This window comes from Leiobunum rupestre, chromosome 6 (assembly GCF_980474605.1).
Source record: "Leiobunum rupestre chromosome 6, qqLeiRupe1.1.hap1, whole genome shotgun sequence".
In the NCBI taxonomy this organism is placed as follows: domain Eukaryota; kingdom Metazoa; phylum Arthropoda; class Arachnida; order Opiliones; family Sclerosomatidae; genus Leiobunum; species Leiobunum rupestre.
Window position 1 is genome coordinate 37,920,325 of NC_143389.1, and position 18,909 is coordinate 37,939,233.

Sequence of the window (18,909 nt, forward strand, 5' to 3'; positions counted from 1 at the left end):
TATTCACGTTGTACTATTTTTAGCAATTTTAGGGTCTATTGTTTCAACCTCCTTTATACAAAGAACGGAAGCCGCCTCAATGTGAATTTCGTCAAAATACGACTACACGGTACCGTGGCTATACGCTTTTCTATTTTAAATTGTGCAAGAAATGACTTTTTTTCCCCCAATCCTCCTCCTAATATATTTTTTTGCTGAGTCGCTAATTTCCAAGAGTCCATTGTTCTTTGTTTTACACTCCTCCGGAGTCGATAAATTCAATTTGACCCTGTTGTTACGTTATTTAGTCGCGGATTAGGAACCTCTTCAAATCAACGGGAAATATTTGGAATAAGTCGTTTTTTGGAGGTAGGTTCATTCCAATTTCTATCCTAGTTTTTCCTTAGTCCGTGGTCTTTGTGGTTATGTCGATTGACTGTTTCTTTCTGGCTTGTAGCGTACAAATTTACTAACAACATCAATCTATATTTATTGCTGAAAATTAAACGTAAATCAATGAAATTATAAAACTTTATGGTAGAATTACAGTTACGAAAAAAGAAATCTACCGTTGGTTTTTCAAAAAATAATTGTTTCCGTAAATTTAAAAAACAAAATTTTGGTAATCTCTTAAACCCATAAAAAATAAATTTGTGGTCGGTTTTAATGTCAAACTACTATCCGTAGGTGTTATATTCGTCCGGTGAGGTTCGAAACGGAAAACTGATGCTGGTTTTATATATACGTCAAGATAAATCGTATCTCTAAAGCCCACGCGGTATATACAGTTGACCAACTTTATCTATATATTTTAAAGGGGATTTCGAATCTGAAGTTTCCCGTCATTTGACCCATAATGGGGCGGACGTTTTTGCCATTTTTCTCGAAACTAACCAACCCTTCCTACGCGCTTCATCCACCACCAATGGCGGCTCTCATTGAAGAAATAAAGAAGAATTTTTTTTTAAAAGGTCGAAATATTATGGTTTGGTTCACACTAGCAAGGAGACGACCCGAACTGTAACACACCGATTTTGTTCAAACTCCGGGGTTTGGTAGACCTTCTTGTTACTTGAAAAACCCTAAAGGGAAACGTATCCATAGGCAACTGTTTGGCCATGGACACAAAAATGTTTTTGACAACACAAAATGGATATTTTCCCATTAAACATAACATCGGAATTTAAATTTTTTTAAATGCTAAAAATTGAAAATATAAATAATAAAAATAATGAAAAAGTTCGAAATTGATTAAACTTTTTACAGGGGTACCCTTAAAATTGGTCAGATTCCCATGTTATATTCAAAACGGTTGCTTATGGAGACATTTCCCTTTAGGGTTTTTCAAGTAAAATGAAGGTCTACCAAACCCCCGAGTTTGAACAAAATCGGTGCGTTACACCTCGGGTCGTCTCCTTATAAGTCGATAAGGTTTACTCAATACTAAATATTTTTGCAGTATAAAATATTAAAATAAATAAAAAAAATTACTGATTCCACCCATGACCATTAAACGTCTTAATATTCATATTTAAAATAAATTGAATTTTATCGTACAGCTAGTAATTAAATTATCGAAACCTTTAACTTTTCAATTTTCGTGTGTATATTGACGATTAAATTTTCCGTTTTCGATTTTCCCCCGAAACCATTTCGGCCGGTAAATAAATCTTTAGTAGAAATCCATCTGCTGCGTAGGCCTTTAGACAGCCTGGTTCGTAAAATCGGGCTCTTCGGGGGCATAACAGTCGCCATCTTCCGGATCCCTCTAAATGCTTTTTTGACGCTCACCGGAGGATTCCCCAACTCCAAATTCGTTTCTCCGCAAGATTTATTTTCAATATAAAATAATATCCACAACTCCTAACAGCTCGAGAGTTCTTCTTCGCTGCGTATAGCGTATATCTTGATCTCTTTCTCCGAAGCCTACCAGTTGCGAGCTCGCTAAGAATCTAATTTAGTTTGGTCCCGAATTTAGCACATGATGTATACAGTCGTAAACGGTATGCTCACTCTGCCACCGTAAGCCCGGTAACTAAATCCGGACTTACCACTAGCGTAGTATCGTTCGGTTCCGGCCTATCGCGAAGTTGGCTACTTTAGCGATGGCTGTGGCTAGAAAAAATTGGGTCAGCCTGTAGTGCAAAGCGCGGGGTATTTCTACTGGGAGTGTGCTTTAGGAAATTGATAGCTTGAACTTTTCCCGGATACGACCAGCGGATAAATTATGGAAGAGCTTTGCGAGGGTCGTACGTGAGTGGGGACCATTTGAACTTGGCCATTTCGAATCCTTGGTCGGGAGAGAATTTCGTCTCGCCTTGGGATTTAAATCTGATTTTTATTCAAAAGTGTGAATTATAAAATTTAGAGGTCGGGGATGGTTAACTTTTATTCAATAGATAAAGCTCTCAAAGATATTCGTAAAACCTTTTTATCAAGTAATTTATATTTCTGTATTATCCGATTAATTTTTTTATAAATTTGTAAAATTAATCGGAAAAACGACGTTTTTTTCGATAAAAAGCTCAAATTTTACGAATAATACATATTTTTTAATCATTTTCCGAAATATTAACCGGTAAATTTCTTTGTTTAAATTTTTTTCTCAAAAAAATCAATTTAATCATGGATAATGATTAACCGTTACCGACCTCTATATAAAATACTAGCTGAGGTACCCGGTATTTCTTGGGGAAATATGCACACTCGGACAACCAAGGATAAAGTGTTAGTGCCGAAACTCCGATATATTTAACATGAAAATAGAACACTGCAATAACTGTCTTCACGCATAGCACCGTATCCAATATAACCAACAGGTTAACGATAATTTTATCCTATTATACGTTAATTACATAATAATTTGCCTTCGATTATACTGCCTAGTGTCTATAGAAGAAGGTTTTTACAAAAAATTGCAATAATTTAAGCTTTTTTGTGTGTATGCCTAAAGAACTTAGAAACTCGGTCTTTTTGCTAAGATCAAAGTGTAGTATCTTGTATATAGCGGATATACCTAATTATTAAATTAATTCAAATTATTAAAGTTGTTTTCCGACCGTAGCCGTCGAAAACCACAGTCAGGGTACCATGAGATAGTATACCAAATGTTGTCGACCTAAGTTTAAGACTGAAGATTCCTATAGCACACACATGTACAAACACTCATCTTTATATATTAGATGGGCTCATTAACAGAGGTTAAGGGTATTCGAGAAAACGTGTACTAAGAACTCGAAGATATAATGTACGTCATTCAATTTCACTACACGAAATTCACGAATGATTTAGTTGGTTATTTTTGGTTAGTCATCATGACCGGATTAATATCATTTGAAATTTAGAAAAAGTTTTTGAAATTTGAGGTACGCGCATTGACATTATAATAAATCTGTTTTGTGGTGTGAAAGACCCTCAATGAATAATTCGTCAAGCTTTCGATCCGAAGGTATTTTTTTATCTTTGGGTCGATAGTTCAGTGATTTAGCTGAAGCGAAAATTCCACGCTGACGACTGCAATTGGGCTTCGTTAGTAACGCTGTTACGCAATAGACACTGAACCGATTTCCAAGATTTTCTTTTCATAGATCGATACAAACCCGATACAGGAAATGACGAAGCTCAATTTTTTAATTTCAACCCACAACTGGAGGAATTTAAGGTCATAGGTCACGCAAAGTTAGGTCTAAGGATAAATTAATCAATAAGGTTTTGCGCTCACACTTTTTTTTTAATTTTAAACAATAACATGTTAAAAGATACTGAAACACTTGTTTATAAAAGAAGGAACGTCTACACCAAATGAAAACAGTAACGTATTATAAGTATTAAATTTAATTTATAAAATAAAATGAAAAGCGACTTAAAAATCAGGTTGTGCAGTTTTGGCAAAAATAGTTTATATATCTTTCAAAACATAACTATATTTTAATTATTCAATAAATGAAAAATAATTGTAAAAAGAGTTTTGAAGTGAAAAAAAGGAGTTAAGTTGACATTTAATTGAACGAAATTTCTTTTCTCGTTATTTGGGCGAATGTCCAACCCCCCTGGCTAATATTTCTAACGAGTAGCACATTCTATTAAATCATTTCTCATCGCTGTTTCGCCGCCATTGAAGCGGACGCCGGTGACGTTTTCCCTTCCCCCTTTTCCCTTCCCCCTTTTCCCTTCCCCCTTTTCCCTTCCCCCTTTTCCCTTCCCCCTTTTCCCTTCCCCCTTTTCCGTGCCCGGGGAAATTCGAGTACGATCGTTTCAACATAGTCATTCTCCCTAACTATAAATAAATCCATTCTTGATAATATTAAATAAACCAATCAGTAGTGACGTCATAGGATTATCTCGTTTGTGTACTTTCGATATGAAACTTTTCTACATCGTGTATTGATAAGGAAATTAACGAAAGGATCGTTATAGTTGATTTATAGCCACGAAAGATTTTTTCATTTTGTTTTAGATATATTAGACATTTCATTAATAACTTAATCAATTGAGGTATTTTCATTAAATACGAGTTTTTATCGTCCGCCTATTATTTAAAGTACGGCTATTTGTAGTTTTATCGATCTCTTCGGGGTCTTATCCTCTTCCCTCCCTTGCATTTATCGAATATAAATGATCCCTGTACGTGATTATTTTTGCCAAGAATTTGCGGTTCGGCGTATTATAAGCCGAGAAAAATGAATAATACGCTGAGAAATCGTTTTTTAGGTCATGACTAAAGAAAACAAGACCGTCACGGTACGGAAATATAAGATTCACAATGTCCGATATTTACCATTGTTACGCATATAGGCAAGAATCCATACCTCTACTTGGAATACGTATCCTGCCTTATCGCGTATGGTAAGATACTGACGGCTTTGGCCCAGCCTACGAGAAAAATCTGCGCGCGCTCCCCTCTCACGTTGCTGTTTGTTAAATTAACACAGTGACGTCAAAAAACCGTCAGCCACATCGAAACGAAAATCTGCCGCGATAAGCATTCCAAGTAGAGATATGGATTCCTGATACAGGATTTAGGATTTTTCTTTTTAAATCATAGATTTTCATTTAAGGGTTTTTAAATTTTTTTTACATTTTTTGGGGCGGTATTTTGGCCAGTCGGTTCAAACACTATAAATGAATAAATTTTATTAGTTTCCTAAGCCACTGTACCACGTAGAGCTGAAGATGCAAAATTTTGCCATAATTTTTTTAACCGTAGCAGATTGTGTCTGTTTTAGTGTTTTCGATTTTTTTTTTCAATTGTGCTTCACCATTTGTCTTACAGTTGGATCGCTTCCAAGACGGGAATTTCATTGAGATCAAAATAGAATGGAGATATTAATATAACGCGCGAGGAGATATCGCGGAAGTTCTAAATTTTCATACAACATTGACTTTATTATGGTTAATTCGTTGTGTAAGGAGTAGGTTATTTGAATTAAATTTCATTTAAAAAATGAAAGTTTTGATAAATTAGGCATCCTTTACGAGATCATTCTACACGTTTTATTTCCGTGCTTAATCTCTCTTCATATTAAAAAGTGAAGCTAACCGCCTTGGTTTTTCCAATTTGAAATTTATATATAACCCCAAAGTTCAGCTGCTGCGGCTTGCAACAAAATAGAAAACTGCAATAAACATCGTGTAACACAAATAATCAAAATTGACAAAAACTTTTTTTTTTAAAATACGGATATCTATCAAATAATTGGAATAAATAAAATTTAAATTATATAGAAAAGTATAAAAACAAATTATACAAAATTAACAAAATTTAATATAGTAACCATAAGTGGAAAATTAAATATTTCATGTTTAAGATTGTCTGACTTTTCACGAATAAGTAGTGTTGTAAGTCGGGAAATTTTTTTTCATTCCGTGCTTAGTTTAATATTGTTTGCAAATTTAAATAATGCGGCCTTTTCTCCTCATTTTTCGAATCTAAAAGTAAAACTAAACCTCTAGACTAGCCTTAAACCGATTAACAAAGTAACACTATTCATGTGACCAGGAAGAGAAACTAGACTATGATGCCCGATTATCATCCGAACATATCCATTGTCTCTAAGAATAAATAAATACATTCTTGACTTAACAACGCAGTATTCGGTTAATTTTGGGTGCTTACAGCTTGATTTAAGCCTTACTATATAGATTAAAACTAGACTGCACCGTGTTTGATGACCAGAGGGTGGAATTTCCTCCCAGTTGTTTATCTTTGGACACGGATGCCTTAATAATATTCGTGGCACGATTAGCTCTAATAATCGCAGGCTACTAATATTCCTCTCGAAACTAATTAATGAAAATCTCTCAGACTTTTTAATTACGTTATCTTCTCGACTGGATTTTGCGATTCGCGCGTGGACTGGAATTTTCTCTACTCTTCTCGAACCCCTTCTAGCTACACCCGCCAAATTTTAAATTAATACTTTCGTTTAGGCCAAGAACAATGTAACATTTATCTGTTTAGTTAAGTAGCTCGAAAGAATTCCCAGTCTGAAAGCAACAAACTTCAGCGTACCGCTTTTACTCCCCAGCTAATGTCTGTGAATGATTAAATAGGCCAATAGCAAACACATTCAGTTAAAAACCGACGAAATTGGCTGTTTTCCAACAGTAATCCGTGTTAGAATTCATTGGCATAGGCAGCAGTGTCCGGATGGTCCCAGATGGCTTGCGTCTCGTAGTTTTGACATTTTTAAATCTTTACCCCATTCTGACCCCGTTATAATTTTGGAGTACGCGAACGTCTTGATGAGTTGCTGGATATGTTAGTAACAAAATTTCTGGATCTCTGATTGAATTAATAATAATTATTTAGAAATCGTACTAAACCAATAAATATTTGACAAGGGATAATATACTTTAACAGGGGTAACGCCATTAGAGATCAATTTTTAAACACCAGACGTCTTACCAGATGGCGCCAACAGTCTGAAACGTTGAAATATTAATTTTTCTAAAAACCACTATTTTTAATTTTTCATAGATCTTCTTTTAAAATAAAATATGAAATATTTTCCCTATAAATTACTACCTATTTCTTCCCTTCCCACGCCATCTAGTACGAATAATATCATTAAAAACGAACTTCTAAGGGCAGCGCTTTCGACGTTCAAACGAAGTCTGATACTGAGGGCGTCATTGAAATGGCCTTTTCTTGGATCGAGCAACTGTGTGGTCACAAGCATTCCGCCCCTGACTATTGGTTTCTCGTTCAAAATCGCGAACATAACTTTTGTAATTTAATTTTCATATTAATTAAACGACTATTACTTCAATATAATTATTCCCTATCTAAAAAAATGTAAAATTTTGTACAGATTCCTCCCAGTACTGAAATTACCAAATTTTTCCAAAAACTTAAGCATATTGTAATCGTATTGTATTGTATTAACGTTTATCGCGAACGCGCCCCAAATCCGTCCTCTTTTTTACACGAACTCGGTATAACCGGCACTTTTCCATAATTAAAATTTATATATTATCCTTAATAGAATCTCTAAAAATTTTAAACTTCTACTAAAATATTTATTAACTTTTGTAATGTTTAGCATGTTTTAAAGACATGCTATTCTCCTTTTCTTATTTTGTACTGAGATATATTAAAGTTGGTTTTTAAAACTCAAAAGTCTGATACCAATTTATGTGCCATAATAAGTGAGAAATATCTAAAGAATATGGCTTAGAACTATAGCACTCCCGTTTCAGAGACTTGGCCCAACCCTCAAATCAAACCCAGACAACATGAAATGGTAGACTATTTGGTAAAGGCAAAAGTAGCATAAGACCCAAAAGTGTGTCAGCTGTACCTTCGCGCCTATTAAAATTTCTAGTGATACCTAGTCACACTACAGACTACATAACCTACTAGTTGGAATAGTACTAGCAACTTTATATTTAGTCTATAGTCCAGCGCGATTTTATCTCTTCGATTTACTCGACCCGTAGACATACGTTCTAAAACGCCTCACTCGGCGGCGCTGGAGTACCTCGATTTTGATGACGTATTTTCCGACCCCCCCTTCGTTTCCCCTTTTTACTTTGCGACAAACTCTCAATATCTACTTTACCGTTCTGACACACTTTTGGGTCTTACGCTACTTTTGGTAAAGGTAGTAGCGCATTAGAATCCCCGTTCATTGATAACCTTCAACTCGATTTGATCCCAAGAAAGCTGCACACGTACGACAAACACAATTTCTGTGTAAATTAAACTCTAAAGCGTGAACTTTCAAGCCTATGTTTGCTAAGCCAACTTTATAAACGTATTAAGCTTCGAACCTCGATTTGATATAGTCTCATTATGGCTACGGCAGTTATGGCCTTTGCGCCTCGCCGACGTAAGGGCAATTGCAAACTAATTAAAATCGCATTTAAATAAACGCGTCTTCTGTTTCGCGACCGCCTCCATTTATCACAGGTCTTATAAGAGACCCTCGAACGCGACTCCATTTTCCCGCGTAATGATTTTAGGATTATATTTACGCCCGGGACTTCGTTAGAGAGGTGGCATGCTCTGATTGGGTGCTTTGTAAGCGGGCTTAACGTCATTTTCCTTAGAAAACCGTATTAAGTTCGGTCAGATTGAGTTTGGTTAGATAAATTGGGCCCGTTACAAGTTTCTTTTCGTAACTTTAGTGGACTTTTTTTATTCCGTGGTTATTTATTATTAGCGCTATCACCGTGGAAGTGGGTTAGGAAAATTCGCTTCCGTTTGCGTACACTTAAAATGTCAAAAGTGACATTTTCAATCGAGTTCATTCGATAATGTAATGCGAACGCGGCGTTTGATATAAATTGCGTTATAAAGCGGACGTTTCTTTGCATTATACGGTATAACTTTATAAATAAATCTTCAATAATGGTTATCGAAATAAATTTCATACGTCGAGGACTTTGAAGGGAAAGGTTGAATTCCCATTTGGCTTTCGCGTCTTAACAATATATCTCTTTCTGGCGTATGGCGTTATTTCGGTGTCTAGAGTCGGCGCGTTTCGACCTGGTCGATGCGAACTTAAAGTTATCCTTCCCTTCGCTCTCTATTGATCCGAATGGTGCGGGATTTCATCCCTATTAAAAGCTCGCGAAGGCTGGCCGCGCGTCCTCACCATTAAAGGAATCGTTGGCCATATCCACCATTTCTCTATAAATCTTTATCTTAAAAGCTATTCGCTCGTCTCTATAAATAGGAATTTAAGTTCGGAGGTCGAGGTTTGAGTTCACCAGCAGCTGCGAGATGGGTTTGATGGTGCTAGTCGACGAAGATACGCGTTTAGGTTCCACTAACCCAACTCACCTGCTCTCCGAACGTTTCAAGACTAACTCACCTTGTCTCATGGTGGTAAAGCTCGCATCGTCAAACTGTAATTTTAAAATTATGTACTGGGAGGGTTTATAAGGTTCAGGATTTATAACTCCTGAATTTTTTGAATATCTATTTGAATTTCCGTAAATTATATACCTTCTCTTTCCAATTTAGGGTACCGAAAATATATTATGGACCATTTAGAACGTTACAAAATTAATTCATTCTTTATTCATGATGAAATTAATTTAGATAGTTGAGTTCCAATTTCTGATGCTCGTATATCGTATTAATGTTTTAAATATACAACCTTAAATTTTGACCGAATTTTGTTATAGTTAATCTAGCTAAATAAAGACAACTTTATTCAACATTTTATATAATGTTGATCTATTTTTCTACTTAAAATAGTTTGTCCATAGCTTAATTCTGGCTTAATTACTCTGTGTTACTACTGTTCCTGAGTCTATGCGATTAACAACTCATTGCGTAAACTCTTTTCGTACTTTTGTGTAATCAGAGGACACCAATAAAAAATCGCTCTCTGAAATTGGTATTTTCCTAAAAAAATCAAATCGTTTAAATACTTTTATAGTTATCTAAGGGTAATGAAAATACGATTACAACATAATCAGAAACCGTTTTTAGTGTAATGTAATGATGTTTTTAGATTTCGTATTGTTGTGTTAATTTAGTCTTAATAATATTTTTAATGGGATTGGTTAGTCCCATGTACCCGAGGGTATTTTTGTTACCCTTTACGTAGGCTGGCTCCATTTAATTGCTTTTGTTTACGTTTAATCTTCTTCCATTCAAAGAAACGTTATTATATTCACATTTAAAAGGAGTTAGTGATAATAGGGTAGTTTTACATTTTCAACTAAATTTGTTATTGAACTTTTGAAAGATCACTTTGCACTTTGTGCCATGGCTATTTTGTCACCTGAGCGCCTACAGCGTTGTTTCAGTCTTTTTAAAATTCGGCCGGACCCGTGACAATCCTATTATTCGTCTCGTAGAAAAACACCTTCTCCATTGATCCGTATAAAATTTCGCTAGAGGCCAGTTTGAGACGGGCTATTATGTAAAGTTTGGAGCATTTTTTTAGTATTTGATGTAGAAAGAGGGAGGCAACACTTTATGTAAATACAAGTACGTATAAAATTGCGCAAACACCAGGGAAGATATCATTAAGTTAGCAAAGATGCTGAGTCTATAAGTAGAATGAAAATATATATAAATATAAAATTGATTTATTCGTAGTCTTCTTCCTGTATGCGGTTGAACAAAATAAGATGCTGAAGACCAAATAATACGTTTGGCTTTGGGTGAAAACTCATACCAGACTTCTGTTAAGCCTGGTGGGAGCTAGGAGCAACAAACACAACACCCCACACAAGTAGAACGCAACCCGTCAAAAGTCGTGGATTTTCTTGCGTACGTTTTTCATTGGCTAGACGCTTTAGCGCCTGCTGGCGTCGGAAGGGGAAAATTCGGAAAATGTCCCCCCCCCGCCCGTAAAGCGTTCAGCCTAAAGGTTCGTGACGCTCGTCCAATGAAATTCGTACACAACCCTTCGTTAGCGTGTTTAAAGGCTAGCTGCGTTCTCCTTGTGTTTGTTGCTCCTAGGTAAGCAAAGTACACTAATTATGGAAGGAAGCTGAACCGCGGAAGAATACACCCATTCACTCCGCCTTCATTTTTACTATGAAGATATATTTACCGTGTTCTCATCGACTAATGTAGAAATCTTAGAAAGTTTTACTATTTATGGAAAAATGTCTTCGATTTTCGTAGCCGGTAAGGGTCAGGAATCCATACCTCTACTTGGAATGCTTATAGCGGCAGATTTTCGTCTCGATGCGGCTGACGGTTTTTTGACGTCCCTATATGTTAATAGTTGATTTTATAAAATGTCTTTTCGCTTGCCCAACTTGTTGAAATGTTGCCCTGGAATAGTTCAGCCAATGCCTAAGAATGAGTTCATAAGCTCTTTAGTGGGAGAGAAAACGGATCCACAGCTGAAGCGGGGAGGCAACATTTCAACAAGATGGCCAAGGTTATTTTACAAAAAGAACTATTTAACAAACAACAACGTGAGAGGGGAGCACGCGCACAGGGGATTATTTTACCTCGTAGGCGGGGCCAAAGCCGTCAGAGTTATCTACCATACGCGATACGCCAGGATAAGCATTCCAAGTAGAGGTATGGATTCCTGTAAGGGTCTATTTTTAATACGGAGCTTTCGCTCGCAAATATATACAGTTTTATTCGGTGAGCTCACCTGTAAAGTGACGTTCGAATTTCTATTACGTCTTGCGCTAATCTGAAGAATTTGAGGTGAGGCCACTGGAAATTCTTATCGATTTTGTCAAATGATACTGCGGCTCTTTAATTATGCCAGATGGCGCCACACGTAAAACCAAAACGTGGCTATGGTGAGGGGGGGGGGGTGTACGGTCATTCCCTATTTTGTTTGTACGTAAGAAAAGCGTGGAAGAGAAAAATATGGCCATTTCCGCGTCTCTCTATTCATGGGGAAAATATATTCTTTGGCGGGGGTTTCGGAGACTTTGAGTCTGCGACGTCGCGCAACAGCCATCCTGTCTTCCTCTTATTGACATGGGATGATGATAATCATATCTCCCCCATCTATAATTCCTTATATTCTCTATTTGGTCAGAGCTCTCTTTTCCGTCATATTAATCCATTAGAGTTGTCTCTCTTATTGAAATCAAACTTACGTTTCCGCATTCGACTAATACATAAATTGGAAGCTATATATATATATATATATATATATATATATGTATTTATAAAATGTATTCTGATGTATGTTAAACAACTGTTCGATTCTCACTTCATCATCATTGTTTTTATGACTAACCGCGTGTAAATAATGTATAGTATAATATAGTGATGAGGCTTAATAATAAGTAATAATATTTAAGTAATTTTAATCTGTATTTAAATAAGTTGCATATGTAATTTAATGATGTGTGATACAATGAGAAGATCAATTTTTTATATATTACATATACATACATATTACATAATTACGGGATGTTTGATATAGAGAGATATATATATATATACAGGATGTTTCAAATGAATCGATACAAGCGTTTTTCGTAAAAACTATGTAGTTTAGAAGTACGATATTTTTAGGGGGTATTCGATGACTAGTAATCGTTTTAAATTTTAATTTTCACGACAATTAGGGCATTTTTCGTCATTTTGGAAAAAAACATTTTCACCGGTAGGTTGCACACAAAACGTTTCAATGAGAAAGTGAAAGAGCAGACTCTAAAAGGTTAGAATAAACTTGGTTTGGTGAAATTCCGACTATTATCTGAAATATTAGGTCATGGAAAAAAACAGATGGTCGTAGGATTCAATAGTATTTATTCCATTTATTTTAATCGAAAATTGGCAAAAATGTTTCTATGTTGGAATTAACCACTTGAAATTTCCAAATCTTAATTAGTTTACAAATGCGCTTCTATTGTACCACCGTCAGCTCCGATACACATCTGGGCACGGTAAAAAAGATTTAAAACGATTATACTAGTCACCGAATACCCTAAGTGGCGGCGCCAGGAATTTTCGCGAGGGTAGGCAAACCAAATAAATGGGCCCCCGATCCAGGACCTCCCTTTTCTCAATGAAATGCTTTAATAAAATAAAGTAGTGATGTACATGACGAACAAAAAAGTTCTAACAACAGTAAAACGAGTCCAAATATAACAGAACTGGGTTTATTTACTAGGAGATACCTCAAACATTTCTAAATACATTATCGACAATTGTTTCATTGTTATTTATAAATAATTTTATCTCTTGGGACAATTTTGAGACCCTTTCTAGATCAATTTGCGGCCCCTTATAGGATGATTTTGGGGCCCCTGAATATCCCCTGAAAATATCGTACTTCTACAATACATAGCTTTTGCGAAAAACTCTTGTATCGATCAATTTCAAACACCCTGTATATTAACATTTTACGATATTTTAAGACATTTATAATTCCCGTTTATTTCAAAAGCCTTTTAAAATAAAACGTCGATCTAAAAATAAAGTCACTAGAGATAGATGACGATGGTACGAAACGACTTTGCATCCATATTCAAATATTAAAAAAAAAGCAAATTGAAAGAAATTAGTGGTTTGATTTTTTATTTCGTAAGATTTTCTCTTGGCTTATCCAATTCATTTCAACCTCCTATACCAAACCAAGACACGTTTGAAAAGTTTTAGATTTTTCTTCGAAATAGTATATACAATTTTCGTTCCAGACGAATCGAGAACCGCGACTCCGTAACTCAACCCATTTTATACTCTCCATCGCTTAAGATCTCCCCGATTCAAACGTATAATCCAAGCTATAGTCAAGGCGGGGTTGCTGACGTTAAGAAGCACTCCGTCCGAATGGAAAGTCACGCGAGTAGTAAAAACATAAATTCATTCGTATAGACCCAAAGGATCCGTCTGAAAAAATTACACAAAAAAATAGTATTTCATCTCCAGTAAGCTGATCTCTGTGTGTGTGCCGGGGAATAACCAGTTCGGTCACTACGATATATACTTTCTGTATCAAAATTTCTACCGAAAAAAAATGGAGCAAAAATAAAAAAAATCGGCACTCGAGGTTTCCGCACATGTTCGAAGATTATATTTTTGTTGACCATTTTTCCGTTTCCATGAAACTGCTTCGAGCCGAATTTTGGAAAATCTACATGAAACGGAAAAAAAACTATCGCAAAAGTTGGTAGTGAGAGAGAGAGAGAGAGAGACTGACGGAGACTGGCGGTGGGATGGAGGAGAGACGGAGCATGCGCGATGAATCTCGGTCTTTCGTAGAGAGATCCGGGCGATGCGAAATATCCCCTCTCGGCTCTCACTTTCTGTCTACTCTTTTTCAAAGGCAAACAGTGTAGGCATTCACTCCAGCACTCTCTCCAGCTTGTTTGGCACGGATCATCTTCGATACAGCCCGCGGAGAGATGCCCGCCGCTTTAATTCATCTCTCCATCGCGAGCTCTCTCCTCGTGGTTTTATCTTTTTCTTCCCGACGAGTTGTTGATCTTATATCGTCTTAAGAAAAACTAAGCGGCTGCTTCATTCTTGTTTCTTCTTGACGGGTCGGGACGCGTTGGAATCACTCTGTTTCTCTATCTCCCATCCGTGCCAACCTGACGTCAGACTCTTAACTTAACTTCCGAGCCGCGTTTGATACGTTTCGTTTACACTTCGAATACGCGCCCGTTTTTGTAAGTCTTTTACTACGGTGTATTTTCGCTCGTACGGATTTTCATTTAAAATATTAAGTTTATGATAAAATTTTGTTTACGGTTTTTCGGAACTATTACGCGCCGCGATAGTAGGGAACCAGTCGTTTACTATTATAACACGTGCTTTTGACGGTTCGCGAAATATACGTTCGGGGTTGCCGACGGAGTTAATGAAAGTTCTCGACGCGTTTAAGACGAGAAAGAAAAAGGGTTGTTAGTCGTTTTCGTCGGGTGAGTTTTTCTTTCGGAATTTATCGGGTCAATTTCTAGTCGCCTTTATACCGCGGAATTCCTACCGGGTGTCCGTAACTTATACGAGTGTTTTCTCAGCGACAAATTTGCTCGTGAAAATCGGAAAGGAATCTTTGGAATGAACCGACCGTGTGTTTCCGCGCTCTGGCTAAGATTCTTCGGCCGTTAAAGAGATGCTGAGAAGAGATTTAACAGAACGAGTTTGGCGTTATAATCTGTGGATTTTGTCGCGTGTCGCAGACGGAATTTAACGGTTGCAATTTATACTGGTGTGCTTAATCCAACTGCGGCTCAAATTCGACGGAGTAAACGCGCCCGTTTTCGCCGTTTCTCGAAAAGTATTATAAGAGATTTCCTAAGTGAGACGAAAAAACTATTTTTTTCCGCGTGAACAATCTTCTGGATTTACTCGTTAAGTGCAGCCGCTTATGACTAAGCCGTGTTGTTGGAAAAGTAGCGGTTGCGCGTTAGACGTAAACAAAATTAAGCCGGTTCGGTGTTCCTCGTTTTCTCTGGTTTTCGTGATCTAAAATCCAAGCGTCGTTCCGGACGGTTTTCTGCAACCTGTCAGTCATTGAGACGGTTTGTTTACGCTGATGGTAAGAAAAATGGCGAAAACTGGGGATTAAGTGAGCGAGATACTCCTTGGTTTGTTTTTGCCTCGGAAAGCGATTAGGGCCTAATCACCCGCGAACATCGGCCACCACGCGACAGCAACCGCCGAGAGCCATGAACAGTTCAGTTCGACACGTTCCACTAGGGCCGAGGGCTTCCATCGTCTCGTACCGGACCGAGTTGGGCAGTTGCTTGGAAGAGGAGAGCGAAACGTCGCCTTCGGCCGACTCGCCGGACAGCGTGACCCGTTACGGTGGGTGCAATAACAAGAGGTACAGCGTCGCGTCCAGCAGCGCCTCGACCCTCCACGTGGACTTCGTCCCGACAGTGACCGTCGGGACGTACTCCAACCAGACTGAAGAGACGCGCGTGTTGACCGGAAACTCTGTCGAACGTCGACTGTCCCCCGCTCACAGGGCCTCGCTGTCGCGTCCTCAACTGTCTCGGACTAGTCTCTTGGGGAAACCTCTGAAAAGTACACGACCGCGGAGCCAACGCTACAGAAGATCGCAAAATCTCTTGTATAATTTACTGGAAAGACCTCACGGTTTTAGGCAGGTCCTCTACCATATTATCGTGTGAGTTGGTGTTTTAAACCGTTTGTTTATCGTTTTGTCTCTATCGCTATATTCTTCTCTACCATTTTTAACTATAAGCTTACATAATGGTTGGTTAATTAAAAAATAGAAATGCTACAACGTTCAATTCCTTGAATTTACAGCCACGTTGCTTTCTAAACAAGGTTTCGGGTTTCGCGGAATTAGCCATTATTGAAGCGAGTCCCCGCCAACCAGATAAGCGCGGCGATCGAAAATCGCCAAGGCTTAATTATCAAATTACCTATTAACGATTTTCAAACTTTAAAACGGTGAAAACCGTTATTGGCCCTCTCACGAAACCTCCCGCGCGTCAGTCTCCGGGGTGTGCCAAATCATTACGTTTAAAGTGGACGGGGATATAGTGTAACGATGGGGAGCTTACGGGGTCGATTTTCACCGCCTCTCGATGGCATCCGCTATGTAGAAGAAACCTCGTTAAGGGCTCATTTTGTTTATCGATTAAAAGTTCGCTAAGCCGCCCCGAATATCCTCTCCGATCAACCCTCTAATAAAGACACGTCTATGTTGTGTTAGAGGACTAACTAACCTCAACGTCTCTCCTCTAAGCTTCTGTTCTACGCGTAGCTCTCATTGTGGTTAAAAGAGCTCTGGTCGAAGATGTCTGTTCCGAATTGCGTAGGTGTGTACGTATCCCCGTAGTCTGGTCTAATTTGGTTTACACGTACGTCGTGATTAAGCCTTCTCTTTAAGTGAAAGATTGATTACTACGAAACGAAGTTATTGGCTCCAGACCAATAATTAAATTAATTTTAAAGGGTTTAAATTTTGCATCGTACCTTAATTTGAAACGCCGATTAGTACTTTCTCGTAATTTTAAGGATTTTATTTTTAAATAAGGAAATATATATGAGAAAAGTAGGAAATTTTCTAGCAATGTTGGTAAGCTGCTCTTTAAATATTTTAGTACCAGAAGGGGACACGAAACCAAATGCGAATCGCCTCATTTTTGTACGTCGTCGAAATAATCTAGCAACTGCCTTGATTTCAAAGTAGTTTCATTTTTGTCAAACTAAAGGCCTTTTCACACGAGCCAACTTTTCAAATCAAAATGCTGAGTCAGCAAAAATGGATCAGTGATCCATTTTTTACTCGCGTACTTTTTTGGTGGATCAACTCATCGAACTTTTATTCACACGAACCAACTAGTTGACTCAACTCAAGTTGACTCATCTAATTGGGTAAAAAAGTTGGCTCGTGTGAAAAGGCCTTTAGTGCTCGGAATTGTTTATTCATTATCCACAAAATTTTTGATTTATTTAACAAAAGTTGGTAAAAAGAATATCATTTTAACTTATTTAATTATGTTTTTTTTACGCAACCAAGCATATATTTGAATTAAAATGGCATTTATTTAAATAATTGTTTGTTTTGTTTAAATAATAGGCTTATCCCCTTTCGATTTTTTAAACATTTTACAATTATTGTTCAAATATTGGTTATTTAAATAAATATTATTTAAATATCGGCGAACTTATTTTATCCATGGATAAAAGTTAATCGAACGCCGACCTCTAGTCAAACTAACTTGGATATAAAAAACACGGCCCTAAATTATCGTTTTGAATCACAGGCGACTTTCCCATTCCTACTAGTTGAGGGTCTCATCTTTTTCCGGGATAAACAAAGATATAATTTATTACAACGCTATCGGCAAATGAAACGAAACTTAAGGGTTTTCTTTTGCAGTTTAATGATAGTAAAATATTTCGTCAAAGAACTCCGAGGAATATATTAAAATTGCCTCCAAGCCCAGCTCTTTTATATCTCGGCTTCATCAGTTCCCGCGAAAAGAGATGCGAAACTACCAGCCCGATCGTTTCGAGAACGCAAAAGCGAAAATAATCGAATTAAAAGTTTCGGCCGATGCGTCCGTTTCGACCCTGGCTTTTCCGCCCAAAGTTTTGGCCGCTCTTTATCTCGAGGTCTCTCGTCTTTTATAGCGTATAAAAAGTTTATTCCCATCTCTCGAGTGGAGAAAAAGAGAGCCTAAATGACAAAGATGCTTCTCTAATGGCTCCTATTCTCCAACCCCAGGGCGTTTTTCTAACTTCCGTAAATCCTTCTTTACGGTAGGGATGCAAGCTCGAAGTTTTCTCTCGGGAGAGCCTACGCAATATTTTACTCAGATTTTAATATTTTTTCTGTTTACTTATTTCACTTTGTTTTCTTTTGTGATATAATTAAATGGAGTGACTTGTTTTGATACATTGTATTATAAGTTTAACATTTTCCGCTTTAGATCGCTATACCCTGCTAGTCAACATCTCCCAGAACACCGAAGTATTGCTACTTAAACACTTCTACAGGCGCGGTTAGGTTAAAAATAGACCTATTTCACCAAACATTAGTATTAAATAAATTTTCATATAGTACCTGATTTTATATATATTGTTTACATTATTCTATGATAGCTATTATTTAAATCAGGAATCCATACCTCTACTTGGAATGCTTATCCTACCGTATCGCGTATGGTAAGTTAACTCTGACGGCTTTGGCCCCGCCTACGAAATAAAAAATCCCCTTTGCGCGCGCTCCCCTCTCACGTTGTTGTTTGTTAAGTTAACATGGTGACGTCAAAAAACCGTCAGCCACATCGAGACGAAAATCTGCCGCGATAAGCATTCCAAGTAGAGGTATAGATTCCGGTTTAAATCTAATCCTACGATTTTTTTCGGCTCGATTCTTTTTGCAATGAATCGAAAATAAACACTTACATCGGGGTCAACGTTCTATTTTACCTTTTTACCCCATTAGTTCGATCATCGTTAAGTATATTCATTTTTGAACTTTGACCTTTTAAGTAAAAAAAACTAATTTAGGTAATGTCTCGCGAAGAACGATGCGACTATGG

At 37.2% G+C, this 18,909-nt stretch overlaps 1 protein-coding gene across 1 annotated transcript in view; it reads left to right on the forward strand.

Moving 5' to 3' along the window:
* Positions 1–267: 267 nt before the first annotated feature.
* The window catches only part of KCNQ (KCNQ potassium channel), a 317,124-nt gene continuing 298,482 nt past the window's right edge, over positions 268–18,909 (forward strand). Inside the window, exon 1 of the mRNA XM_090176883.1 lies at positions 268–348. The gene's annotated coding sequence lies outside the window, so the exon portion shown is untranslated. The remainder of the gene's footprint in view (positions 349–18,909) is intronic.